The following is a 14,253-nucleotide window of genomic DNA, read 5'->3' as shown; positions in this document are numbered from 1 at the left end:
ATCAATATGCTAAGAGAGAAGTGGAATCATATAATATACTATACCAAAGACAAAGAAGACAAAAAAGAGGAAAATATTTAAAAAATAAAGGACCGAATGCAAAGAATGGAATAATAAATATGGTGAATATCAACTATATCAGTACTCACTTTAAATATGAGTGCTCTACATATGAAATTAAGGCAGAGAATGCCAGATCAGACAAAGATAAAGCTAATCATGATGCCGGGGGCGGTGGTTCACATTTGGAAACCCAGCACTTTGGGAGGCCGAGGTGGGTGGATCACGAAGTCAAGAGATCGAGACCATACTGGTCAACATGGTGAAACCCCGTCTCTACTAAAAATACAAAAAAAAAAAAAAAAAAAAAAAAAAAAAAAAAAATTAGCTGGGCACGGTGGCACGTGCCTGTAATCCCAGCTACTCAGGAGGCTGAGGCAGGAGAATTGCCTGAACCCAGGAGGCAGAGGTTGCCGTGAGCCGAGATTGCGCCATTGCACTCCAGCCTGGGTAAAAAGAGTGAAACTCCCATCTCAAAAAAAAAGAAGAAAGAAAGAAAGAAAGAATGAACGAACGAAAGAAAGAAGGAAAGAAGGAAGGAAGGAAGGAAGGAAGGAAGGAAGGAAGGAAGGAAGGAAGGAAGGAAGGAAGGAAGGAAGGAAGGAAGGAAACAAAGAGAAAGAAAGAAAGAAAGAAAGAAAGAAAGAAAGAAAGAAAGAAAGAAAGAAAGAAAGAAAGAAAAGAAAGAAAGGAAGGAAGGAAGGAAGGAAGGAAGGAAGGAAGGAAGGAAGGAAGGAAAGAAAGAGAAAGAAAGAAAGAGCTAACCATCTGTGTATATAAGAAACCTACTTTAAATATGAAGATGAAGATAGATGCAAAAAGTATGAATCTAGGCACTGACTTTATATGTTTCAAAAGCTTAATTCAAAGTGAATGGCAGACCTAAATATAACATGCAAAACTGTAAAATTTCTAAAATGTAACATAGAGAAAATGCAAGTGACCATGCTGCATATTAGTAGAATCATCCACCAAAACATGATCCATGACAGAACAGCACAAGAATTTGGATATTATTAAGATAAAACGAAAAACAGCACTTTAAAACACTCAGAAAATACTACAAAATTGTTTTTATTTCAGAAAAATGAGAGAGGTTTAGATTTAAAACACAATAAATATTATGTTTTAATTAAATTAAATGGGGAAGTATAAAAATGTACCAAAATCTGTAGAACCAGAAAAATATTATTCAATTCATAATTAAGACCCTTAGTAATCTAGAATTAGAACAGGAATGTTTTAATTTAATAAATACCTTTCAAATATTACAGCAAACATCCTACTTTGCAGTGTTATTAAAAGTTGAGATAGCTGAGGAGATAATAATGCCCCTTACCATTTTTATTTAATTTTATCCTTGAGATAAAATTAGCAAATTTAATAAGGAAAGAATACATAAAAATGAGAATAAAAATAAAACTATAATTATTTGCAGAAGAAACACTTACAGTTATTTATGTAGAAAATCCAAATATGTCCACAGAAATACTATCAGAATTGACAAGGGAATAGAAAATATTAGCTCACTGCAAGGCTAATATATAAAAATAATTTATATTTTTATATGCCAATAATAAATAATAAAAGTTTTAAAGGATATTACTTATAATAGCATTAAAATGTCAAACACCTAGTCATAAATTTAGCAAAACTTACATAGGCCCTCTATATTGGAAACAACAAAACATTATTAAAAGACTTCAAACACTTAAGTAAACAATGTGACAAATTGTGTCTACTAGAGGACTCCATATTGTTAATATAAAAATTATTTCACAAATATGATTTAATCTCAATCAGATTCTCAGCAGATATTTTTTAAATGACAAGCTGTTTGTAAAAATAATATGAACATGCAAATAACCTTGACTAGACAAGACAAAGCAATAATCTTGACTAGACTAGGCAAGGCATTAAATGCTAAAGAAGATAATCACAGTTGATAGAATACCTGAAATTAAGATTTATAAAAAGGACATAAGGAAATAAAACAGTACATGAATTATTAGAACAAGGATATATAAACAAGCTAATAACACAGAATACAGACTCAAGAAACAGACTCTCATATGTACATTCACCTGATTTAAGACAAGACGGACTGCAGTGAAATGAGACAGGATTTTTGAAAATATATAATTACTACTGGGTAAATTGTACATCCACATGGAAATAAAATCATTTTGAGAATTACTTCACATCATACATAGCTCAATTCCAGATAGATTGTAGATTGAAATGTAAAAGGTAGTAAATTTTAGAAGACAACTGATGAAACTATATTTATGACATTACACTAAATAAAGTTTAATAAAATAGGACATAAACTGCTACCAAAGATAAATTAGCAAATTAGGTGAATTAAAAATAAAGTATAAGTTCATCAAAAGATACTGCAATATGATATCCAATGGCCACTTACAAAATACAGTTTTGTACCTTAATTTGTTACCTGAGAAATTGAACCACAATATCAGGCTGTACCAGAAGAAGGTTAAAAATAGAAAAGACAGATAAAGTTTTGCAAGAGAATGAGTCAAAGGGAAACTCTTTATACACTGCACTGGGATGTAAACTGGTATGGCAATTTTGGAAAACTTTTGGACTTTCTATTAACACAGCTATCTATTAACATAGTTAACTTCATCTATCTGGGCTGCTACAAGAAAATACCATAAACTAGGTAGCTTATGAACAAGAGAAATGTATTTCACATTATTCAAGAGGCTGGGAAGTCAAAGATCAAGTTGCTGGCAGATTTGATGTCTCGTTGAGAATTAATTTTCAATGTGTGAATTTTGGGGGAACATAAAAATTCAAACCATCTCAATAAATATGAGGTGGAATTCTAACTCTCTGATAATCAAAAATGTGTCCACCAAAAGACACATGCAAAAATAAATAATAAGCAAACATTGACAAAAAGAGAGACATACAAGAATTTTCATTAGCTGTAATTTCATAATAGTTTTTATTTAGAAACATTCACATTTCCATTGCAATAATTAACTCATAAATTGTGATATACTCATAACTAGAATATTTTGCAGCAGTGAGAATGAATGAACTGAAACTACACAAAATGCATGAATTTACAAGTATAATGCTGAACAAAAAAGACAGACACATGATTGCATTTATAAAATGATATTTAAAAAAATACATCAGAAATCAGTACGGTTATTAGACATGGGCTTGAGGTTTTATGAATGGGAACAGCAAAATGAGGACTTCTGGGTTACTAGCAATATTCTATCTTTTGATCTGGATGCTGTACCATGGATATTCTATTTTGTAAACTTTTCATAATGCCATACACAAGATTTGTAATAGAATCCTCTTGATGTATGTTATAATGTAAAACGTTACATAGAAAAATGATTCACAATGTAGATTTGTAACAGGTTTAAAGTTTCAGAAGCAACAAAGACTAAATATATATGTAACCCAGTATTTTTCCAAGTTATTTAGTACCAACATTCAGTATTTATTACTTCAACGCAACAAATCTTAACATCTGACAAAACAGGTGTTTTGTGAAACACTTTGGAAATAAATAACATAATAGGATCATCATATCTAAGGAATGGCAATTTTTATTGTCTTAATGAGATTTGAAAACTCCTGTATTTTTTTACACTTCAGCCACAAAATCTACTAAAATTCCCTGAATCACAATGTCTCTTTTTTAAAAGTATTCATCCTAACAACTGCTTCAAAATATTAGAGTGAAAGAATAAAAGAGACCTATTATATATCCTAGTTATTTCTGTTATAAATGATGAAACAAACCAAGCAATATAATATAAATATGTACTTCCTCAGGACTCAGTTTTGTCAAATAAAATAATAAAAAACCTCTAAGGAAAACCTATTTCTTTATCAAAAATTTTTTTAAATATTAAATTTAATTCAATCAGTATTTCCTTGTTATACCTATTAGGAGCAGTTGCCACTGAAAATTCAATAATTGTATAAAACTGTAGCAAAATAATCTATAGCATTTGTATGTGCTTCAAGATTTACTACTCTTAACCTTGTTAACTGATACTCTTATACCTAAGCCTTAAGATGTGATTTCAACAAATGCTCTAGATACTGGCTAGATAATTTGGAATTTTCTACTTGATTTTCTATGACTTTTTTAGCTGGCTCTTTCATTGTTGATACAACTTGTGAAAAGCTATGATGAAGGCAATATAAAATTCAGATTCTACAATTAGAAAACCCACTTAAGTACCTGTATTGACAATCTGTAACAAATTGCCCCCAAAACTTTGCATTTTAAACCTATAGATATTTATTGTCTCACAATTTTTGCTAGTCAAGTACTCACGTGGATATGGCTTAACCAAGAACCACTGGCTCCGGATATATCGCCATGTTGTTCTCGAGCTTTCAGCTGTGGCTGTAATCCTCTCTGAAAGATCCAGTGCAGAAATGAAGATCTGCCTCCAAGTTTACTTATGTGGTTGTTGTTAGGATTTGACCTTTCACCACCTGGATCTATCTACAGGGATACCATACAACATTATAGCTGATTCTTTTCCAGGTTGAACAATACAAAAGGAAGTGTGAGACAGTATGCCCAAGACAGAAATCACAGTCTTTTTATAACTTCAAGTTGGAAATGACATTTCATCATCTCTATCATATTCTATTCAGTAGAAGTTAATCAGTAAGTGTAGCCCACACCCAAGGGGAAGAAAGTCTATGAGGGCATGACACAGGCATCACCGGGGGCTGTGTTATAGTCTGTGTGCCCAAGTGCTTTTCACATCTCAGGGAAGACTTGGAATAACATTATACTAAGTCCTATTAGGAAATTGTGGATGTCTGAATAGGACAAAACACAAATACAAAAATTATAAATTCTATTAAATATTATATTTAAGTTCACTGGAAGTGTTATAGAGGTGAGTAAAGAATACTATTGGTGGTCGGGCATGGTGGCTCATGCCTGTAATCCCTGCACTTTGGGAAGCCTAAGTGGGCAGATCACGAGGTCAGGAGCTCAAGACCAGCCTGGTAAATATGGTGAAACCCCCTCTCTGTTAAAAATATGAAAGTTAGCCACGTATGGTGGCGGGTGCCTGTAGCCTCAACTACTAGGGATGCTGAGGCAGGAGAATTACTTGAACTCAGGAGGCGGAGGTTGCAGTAAGCTGAGATTATGCCACTGCACTCCAGCCTGGGTGACAGAGCAAGACTCTGTCTCAGAAAAAAAATATTAATAATATTGGTGATGTTTAGGAACTAGTAGTAAAAATAGGAGGTTTTGGAAAATGGGCTATTAAAAAAGTTACATTGTTAAAATGTATTCATTGAGTGTAGAAATCTCCTGGAAGCGACATACGGAGAAGTTTGACATTAATGCATCTCACAATTCTGTAAAACTTCAGAAATAATGGCATGAGCATCACAAAGATTCGTGATGGATTCACTGAAGAGCTGTCAGAGCAAACTTAATGGTTTCTCTTAGACTGGTAGATTATATGTAATATCGTGATATCCAGAGAAAAAAAACGTTTGACAGTCTTCTTTTTCATCTTCCTCTTCCTGCTCTTGCTTCCGTCCTCCTTATCCTCTTTCTTCTTCTTGTAAGATGTTGGAATACTATTAATAATAGTATTGTTGATTCCACTGTTGATTAAAAATTCACCAGTGACATTAATTACTGACAATCTTATAGGCTCTAACAGAGTGACAAAAATGTTGCTCTTATTAATGTTTTATTAAATGCTTTTATTAATACAATTTAGGAGTCTAAAATTAAATTTTTCAGATGACATAATGTTAGCGGACAGTAATATTATAAAAGCAAATCCATGGATAAAAGATGAAAGAAGTTGAACAATGAACCAAATCAAAAATTGGTGTAATAAAAATGCATATAAAATTCTTTGGCTTTATAATAGCAACTTTATTATAGAAATGTGGCTGAAAAAGTAATATAGTATTTTGGTGAGCCAGCCTTGTTGTGGATGGAGGAAAAAAAGTGTTTGGAGTAATCATATCATTGAACCATAAGTAAGACACTAGGACGCACTTCTGGAGAAAACAGCAAAATCGCATGCTGCAGAATCTAAGGAAACCCGTCTTTTCTGATGTTACTGCAGAGAACCAGTAAAACGTCCAGAAAAACCACAGGCGTTAGGGCTGAGAAACAGACTGATCATGACATTGATCTAAACCAGTGTTTCTGAAGCGTTTTGCTCGAATGACTTCCTTATACTCTTAGAAATAATTAAGAATCCTTAAATGCTTTTGTATATAAAGACTGTATCTATCAGTATTAAATGACACAATCATTTTTAAAATTTACTATTTTATCTAAATATAACAATAACAAACTGCCAAATATTAACATAAGGAGGCTTTTTAAGCAAAAATGACTATACTTTTCCAAAGCAAAAAAAAATGGAGATTAGAATTATTTTCTAATTTTGCAAACCTGTTTAATATTGGGATTAATAAACAGTTGGTTTCTGCTATCTGTTTTGCATTTATTCTATCACAGTGTTTTACTTTGGTTTAAATGTGAAGAAAGTCCAGGCTCAAATACATTTTAGAAAGTGAAGAGCATTTTAAGAACTTTTCACATGATTGAGGACTATTTTTTTGTTACTGTAGAAAAACTAAAGAAATATTAGTTTCTTAAAGTTAGTTGCAGTGTGAACTCTGAAACTACAACATTGGGCCTTGTGCGCTTTATTACATTAAAATTCATTGGTTCCTCTTACATTTTGAATGTACCTTTTATGCATAATTGGTCATTTAAAAAATGTAGTTTCACAGAACTATGCACATCTCCCAACTGCTGACATACTTCACTGTTCAAGCTAAAAATCACATTCATTTTTAGCACTATTGATCTCATTAGTAAAGTCTCTAAGTATTGGCAATCTATGAAGCTCATGATGATGACAATGCATTTTCCAAATTTCCAATGTGTTACTTGGAAGCTCACATTTCATTATTAATCACAAATAGGCCTGGTGCAGTGGCTTATTCCCATAATCTTAACAATTTGGTAGGCTGAGGTGGGAAGATTGCTTGAGGCCAAGGGTTTGAGAACAGCCAGCGAAACAGTGAGATCCCTTTCTACAAAAAATAAAATGAATTAGCCCAGTGTGGTGTCAGGTGCTCATAGGCCCAGCTACTTGGGAGGGTGCCGTGGGATGATTGTTTGAACCCAGAAGTCCAAGGCTGCAGTAAGCTAAGGTCATTCAGCTGCACTTCAACTTGAGCACAGAGCGAAACCTTGTGTCAAAAACCAAATCTAAACAAAAACCCCTTAAAGAATCACGCAAAAATTTATTTTTTTTGGAAAAGGTAGACTCATTTAATTCATACTGAAGAACATGTTTGTTCAATATCCTAAACTTAACAACTGTAGTTTGTCTTTTTATAGTTCTTTCAAGTATAATGCTATTTCACAATAAATGTGGCTGGCTCCACTCACAGTTCAAACTGCAAAATACTTTTCCTTCAGACAACATTAATTCAGATCTGATTAGAAAGGTTTTGTGTGTACATTCTATTTTATCACATAAAATATTGAAAAATATTGTACCAGGTGATTTATATCTAATCAAATAAGTAATTTTTAGTGCTTCATTAAAGATATTATCAAGTGAAACTGGATTTTTTTTTAAATCTCAAATTTGTTGCTGTAAAGAATTTAATGATTACTAGCACAGTTAGGTTTCTTAAATTCATGCTTAAGTACCCAGAGCTTTATATTTCGTTGCTTTACAACCATCAGTGCAAATGTAATCACAGTGTAGAAGGCTAATTATGTCTTAATATTATAGAAAAATTGTCCTACATTCATGGATACCCTGGAACAGTTTTGAGTACACATAGGTGTCTGCTGACTACACTTTGAGAAACGCTTACTCTAATTTAAAAATTATCAAGACTTGATGATGAATCTTGTTATTGAAATGTTGAAAACAGTATTTTTATTAGCAGAGTCAGTCACAAAAATACCCAGAGCGACCTTTGAGACCTGGTTCCTAATTTACTTTTATATTGGAAACAGACTTAACAAAACAAGTGTAAAACATCAAATTAGCCCATTGATTTTTTTTTATGGTTTAGTAATTATCATAGACTCAGTGCCAGTTTAGGACTGCTATAAACATGGAATTCTTCTTTGAATATTTGAAGATATTGGTGCAAGTGTCTTAACTCTATAATGGTTGCATGTGTACCTTACCTTTATTATACGTTCAAGGGGAATAATCTAGAAAGCTTCAGACTAAACCTATTAATCTTAATATATATGAGTACTTTTTCCAACTTCTGGTAAGTTTTCTTCAATTTATAGTAGAGAATGAATTTATAGATAAAAATCTCTAGACCCAAAATTATTTTTTACTGGTTTTGGTCTTTATTCTGATATAGTGGACTCTGGGAAAAACACAAAAATTATTTAATATGCCATAGCTCCTACAGGATGAGATTTTTGTCCTGTTGACTAGAATATAAATTAGTTCATTTGAGTCATGGAGCCTTCACCTATAGCACAATATATCTAAATCTGCATCTTAATGTAAGCTATTTTTATTTATAGGTAAGAAAAAATGTATTTTTCTTCTTACCATGTTTCATGCATTTCCTTAAAATCCTCTTCATTCTCTACACTTAAAAATTAGTAGCACTCTAGTTTAAATGATTATTTCATGAGCAGTTTTTCTTAGTTCTACTTATAACCAATCAGTAGTTTGATGTTTACATACAGTTTATAAAATTTAGATGTAAATCAGTAGCAAATCCTCATTCAAATATGGGGTAGATAAGTTTGTAGTTTATCTGAAGTTATATAACAAGAGAATACATGAAATAGATGACTAGAATTTTCCTTGGAAGACACTAAAAGGAAAAAGAGTTTTATTTTTGAGAAAAAAATGCTTAAGATTCTGTGCTGTTACAGAGATTCTGTATGAAATCAGTGGTGGAAATTAAAAAAAACATTCAAATTGGGCTCCTCTAGTAGATATTATAATAATAATTATACAGGAAAACCTTGTAATTTACCTTACATTTTAGAAACCACTTTATATGTCCTTTATGTGTATGAGCTCATTTAATTCTGACAACAAATTAACTATTTTATATCTCTCTGTTTTTAATATGAAGGCATGGAGATAAAGAATTGCTAATTCTCTAATAAGTCATTGCTAAAAAATTTTTAAGATTTCAGGCCCCAGAGTCTATGCTATTTTTGGATTTAAAAAAATTGTCTAGAAGTGACAATGAAACACTGAAAGAATCCTAATGGAGTTACTTCTTTGTCCAGGGGTACATGAAGTATGGAAGAATGAATACCTTCCTCCTCTTAAGAAAACTTCAGAGACTGAAAGGGACAAGTGCTAGCCTCAGACAAGGACAAAGAGGAAGAATTCTGTGAAAAATTGCAGGTTGAAGGAAGATCTCTTTTTTAAAAAATATATTTTATTGTGTTTTAGGTTTTGTGGTACATGGGAAGAACATGCAGGATTGTTGCGTAGGTACATACAGGGCAATGTGGTTTGCTGCCTTCCTCCCCATCACCTGTATCTGGCATATCTCTTTTTAATGAACAGGGGTAACATTAATTGTTGAGGAAATGGTTGAGGAGAAGCACAGTGCAGCAGAGTTGTAAGAACATCCGTTATGTAAGATGTGCAAGGATGTGAAGCATGGGGCTATTAACTGGCCTCACAAGGACAGATCGAGTAGAGACTGTCAACACCAGCAGTGTACTGCATCTCTTTAGGATTTTAAGCAGAATATGGAAAAGCTGTGTTGTTGACCCTGATAGGTTCTTCCTCTTGTAACTGGGAAATATATCTCTTAGATAAATCAACAACAGCTAATACACAGTTGGCATATTCTATTGCTAACTTTTAATTTATTTGTTTATTTCATATAATTATGTTAGTCTTTTAAAGCTCTGCTTTGTTATGTTTCTTTTTAATTACTTAAAAAATTAAAGATGATTACAGGTATACAATTATTAAATGTATGCTCACTATTCAAAAGTAGAAACAATATATTTATTTCAGACCATCCTGTCCTTCTAAGAGTAGTAATTTATAGATAAAGCTGTAGTCCTCTGTGTTCCTCTTCACCTCATATTTTTTCCTTTATCCCCAGTGACAGCCACTATTATTATATTTGATGTAAACCCAAACTATATATGTCCAATACTTTAATTCTAAATGAATACTATATACTTCATTGATCAAAAAAGCACTAAATAGTTCCTTGAAATTTCTATCTTGTTTATACATTTATTTCTGTATAGAAAACGTAATAAGTACTATAATTATGATTTAGAACTGTTCAGTAAAAGAGTTCTAGACAAAAAATTGTAAAATATAATTAAAAGACATAAATAATGTTTGAATAAATGAAAAGATGGTCTTTTTTTAGTGTTAAGGCTCAATTTGGAAATGTTAAATTCTCTAAATTAAAATATGCAGATAATATATTTATATCTAAAAATCCAATTTTTTTTGATGGGAGAAATGATAAATTGATTATAAAATTATTTCAAATTTGTAAAAATTTAGGATTTTCTGAGACAGTCCTGTGAAAGAAAACAAATAGAACTTTTGTGTTTTTACCATATATCATTGAGTATGGATGGTTTTCTACTTTGTTAAACATTGCTCATGTTTTCCAAATTTATGTGTTCTTGGTAAATTGAAAATAATAAATGAAGAAAGGATGGACTATTCAGCAAATCGCATTCAAGCAACTGCCTTCTAGAAAGAGAGAAAAGTAGTTGCTACCTCTTTTTTTTTCTTTTTGAGCTAGAATCTTGCTCTGTCACTCAGGCCAGAGTGCAGTGGCCCAATCTTGGCTCACTGCAACCTCCGCCTCCTGGGCTCAAGTGATTCTTGTGCTTCAGCTTCTGAGTAGTTGGAGTTACAGGCATGCAGCACTACACCTGGCTAATTTTATATTTTTAGTAGAAACAGGGTTTCGCCATGCTGGCCAGGCTGGTCTTCAACTTCTGAGCCCAAATGATTCGCCCACCTTAACCTTGCAATGTGCTGGGATTACTGGCGTAAGCCACTGCTACCACTCTGTTACCTCTTATTAGGCATAAAATAAACTCCCGTTCAGACAAACATCTGAAGTAAACAGTTACTTGCTAGTCTTGAAATAACATATATATTTTAGAAAATGTAGAATAAAAATGATCTCTTAAAAGAAATTGTAAAGAAAATATGAATATTTTTTACTACTCCCCATATCAATTTTACCACCTGGCTCTCTAGAATTCTTGGCATCACATAACAACGTGTCTACTTAATTAAACTAAAATTAATCAAATTTTACATTACTTGCAGTCAGACTCACACTTACTTCATACACAAGAATGAAATTCCATTACATTATCTTATAATTTCTACATGAATACTATCAGTAAAGAAGTCTCACTAATTTACAAGGTGATATATTCTATTCTAAAGCTCAAATATTTTTAAAAGGGCTTGCTTCCTTAGAATTAAATAAAAGCTGAACTTCCATTGAACTTCCATTCAAAATAGCATATTATAAATTCATGCTTTTGAAAGACAATGACAATGGCTTAAAGATTTTTAAAGACACAGACACATTAAAAAATGAGATTAAAATTACCATAGACTAGAAATGGATTGATGCCTGCGGGTTTTAAATTGAGATACAAATAGTAATGATTTTAGTTCTATCAAAACCTTTGCAGTATTTGAGAACCTAAACATCAGGGCCCCAGTGGAATACTGAGAAAGAAGAGAAAGCAGTAAAAAGCACTGTTATGCATGCTTCCGGTACACAAGTAGAGTTTCTCTAGATTATATCCCAGAAGTGGAATTTCAGGTTTATTGAACATGTCTATTTTCAACACTGTTAATCATTGCCAACTGTTTTTCAAAGCTGCTGTAATGGGCAAAAGACAGAGGGAGCAATATCAGCTGATTTTTCCTTTAATTGGGAAACCAAAAGTTTCCTAGAAGTCCCACTTAGATTATTTCCACTTAGCTCTCATTGGTACCAGCTGGGTTATATACCCAGATATAGACCATTATTGGTCAAAGAAAACCATACTGGGTTAAAGAAATTTCAATTTCAATCATTCTTTGGGGAAATCCTTGCAATTAAGGGGTCTCTAATATGAATGGAACAAAGTAGAGTTTCATAGAAAAAGCAGAAAGCATGTTAATGTCTAGAACAGGTTTTTTTCTCCCTGAGCCCTACACCTTTTATGCCTAATATCATTGCGATTTATCTTCTTGTAAATTGTACTGAACAAAAGCTGTATATTATTTTTATGGACGCAATATGTAGAACAATTCCCCCTACCAAACAGTTGATATACAATAAATATTTTTGAATGCAGAATGCTTTGATGTTAAAGAAATAATTCGTATTTCAAGATGTCTAACCAGTTTTTAAATTTTCTTCTAAATCTATTTTTAAAATTCTAGTAAAATTTCATTTTCAAGGTTTTAAGTAGAAAATTAGTAAAAAAATTGCTTTAATAGTTTGATTTTAAATTTTTCTGGTTCAAAAGAATCTAAGGCAAATATTTCTAAATAATAAGTGAATTTCAGAGGATTTTGTAAGCATCAAGTTTGCTAATCAGATCATTTAAATTATCACATATTTAGTACCATGGTTTTTTTGCAAACAAACACAAATTTGCTTACTAATTTTATTCTTTTGAACTATAGACTCAAAGACACTAATAACATGTATTTATCATTTTTAAAATTAAGACTTTTTTTATTTTAGGCAAATTCTCACTTTGCCACCCAGGCTAGAGTGCAGTGGTGCAATCTCCACTCACTGCAACCTCTGCCCCCTGGGTTCAAGCTGTTCTCTATCCTCAGCCTCCCGAGTAGCTGGGAATAGAGGTATGCACCACCATGCCGAGCTAATTTTTGTATTTTTAGTAGTGGCAGCGTTTGTTGACCAGCTGGTCTCAAACTCCTGAGCTGAAGTGATCAGTCTGCCTTGACATCCCAAAGCACTGGGATTACAGACGTGAGCCACTGTGCCAAACTGGGAAAGCAATTTTAAAGTTAAGAAAACAAGTTGTTAATTCATAAGGGATCTCTTTGTGTGCTTTTTCATAGCACACATTATATGTAATAGATTATGTAGAGTTTATGCATGGATTTTTTAAGATTTTTTATTATAAAGCAATATTAGAAATTTTATAAATGGATAAATTTCTAAATAATTATTATCAAACTGTTATGCCAAAAAATGTCAAAATTAGAACGCTAGTAAAAAAAATACAGACACTTTGGTGAAGAGTGGGAAATGAAACCACTTAAAGGTCTTTTTTAAGGGTTGTTTGGTTCTTTAAAAATTACTGTTAGCTTTTTGACTCTACTTTCTAAGCCCAGGAAATCTTTGGAATGTCTGTAGAAATATTATGTTCATAAGAAGGGGAATCAATGGTTTCATTAAACAAGATTATTTCTTTATTTGTTCTAGTTGTGCAACTTTTCTGTTCATTGTTCATTAAATATGACATTGTGATTTCTTGTTTAAAACAGTTTCCTTGGAACAACAACAAAAAGGCTTTTGAAATTTCTCATTCAGTTCTTTTTTTATATCACATAGGTCCCTTCAAATGCAGTCCATGATTTTCATTCCAGAAAAAAAGGAAAAGAAAAAAAATCCTAGAAACAAAGGTGAGGAGTGTGTTGACACTTGTCTTCCAAGACATCAAGCTTTATAATCCTGGGAACGGCCTTATTCACTAAACTCTTTACAGTCTTCCCTTCCTTTTATATCATACCCATCTACTGCGTTAAACATGAATTCTCTTTCCTACAAACCTTAATACAACTTAGCAGCCTGAAACATATAATGTAAATCCATAGTTATCCCCAAAATAGGCTTTATTGCCCAATCTTTTTCTATAAATTTTGCACAAAGCCACATCAAATGAAAACAATAAAATTCTTAACATCAACAAGTGCCTTTTAAAAATTAATGTAAAATATGAATAAAATAAATTTTATGAAATGTTTTTCATTAATTACTAATAATGAGATTATGCAAATGATACTTTAACATAAGTCACCTAGTTTCTAGTCATAGGTGATCTTCAAAGAGTGGTTTCTAGACCAGTAGCATTAGCATCACCTAGAAACTTGTCAGAAAAGCAAATTACTGCCCAGACCTACTGAA

General features: G+C 32.2%; 1 long non-coding RNA gene across 3 annotated transcripts in view; it reads left to right on the top strand.

Annotated features, from left to right (window-relative positions):
* Positions 1-9,604, top strand: part of LOC118148977 (uncharacterized) — a 249,449-nt gene extending 239,845 nt beyond the window's left edge. For all 3 annotated transcript variants that reach the window (XR_013528878.1, XR_013528877.1, XR_013528879.1), the window contains exon 5: positions 9,371-9,604. This is a non-coding gene — a long non-coding RNA (uncharacterized LOC118148977). The remainder of the gene's footprint in view (positions 1-9,370) is intronic.
* The last annotated feature ends 4,649 nt before the right edge of the window (positions 9,605-14,253 follow it).

The sequence above is a fragment of the Callithrix jacchus genome, chromosome 17 (genome assembly GCF_049354715.1).
Source record: "Callithrix jacchus isolate 240 chromosome 17, calJac240_pri, whole genome shotgun sequence".
Lineage (NCBI taxonomy): Eukaryota > Metazoa > Chordata > Mammalia > Primates > Cebidae > Callithrix > Callithrix jacchus.
Note: the sequence above shows the minus strand (reverse complement) of the source record. Positions and strands in the feature narration are given on the sequence as shown.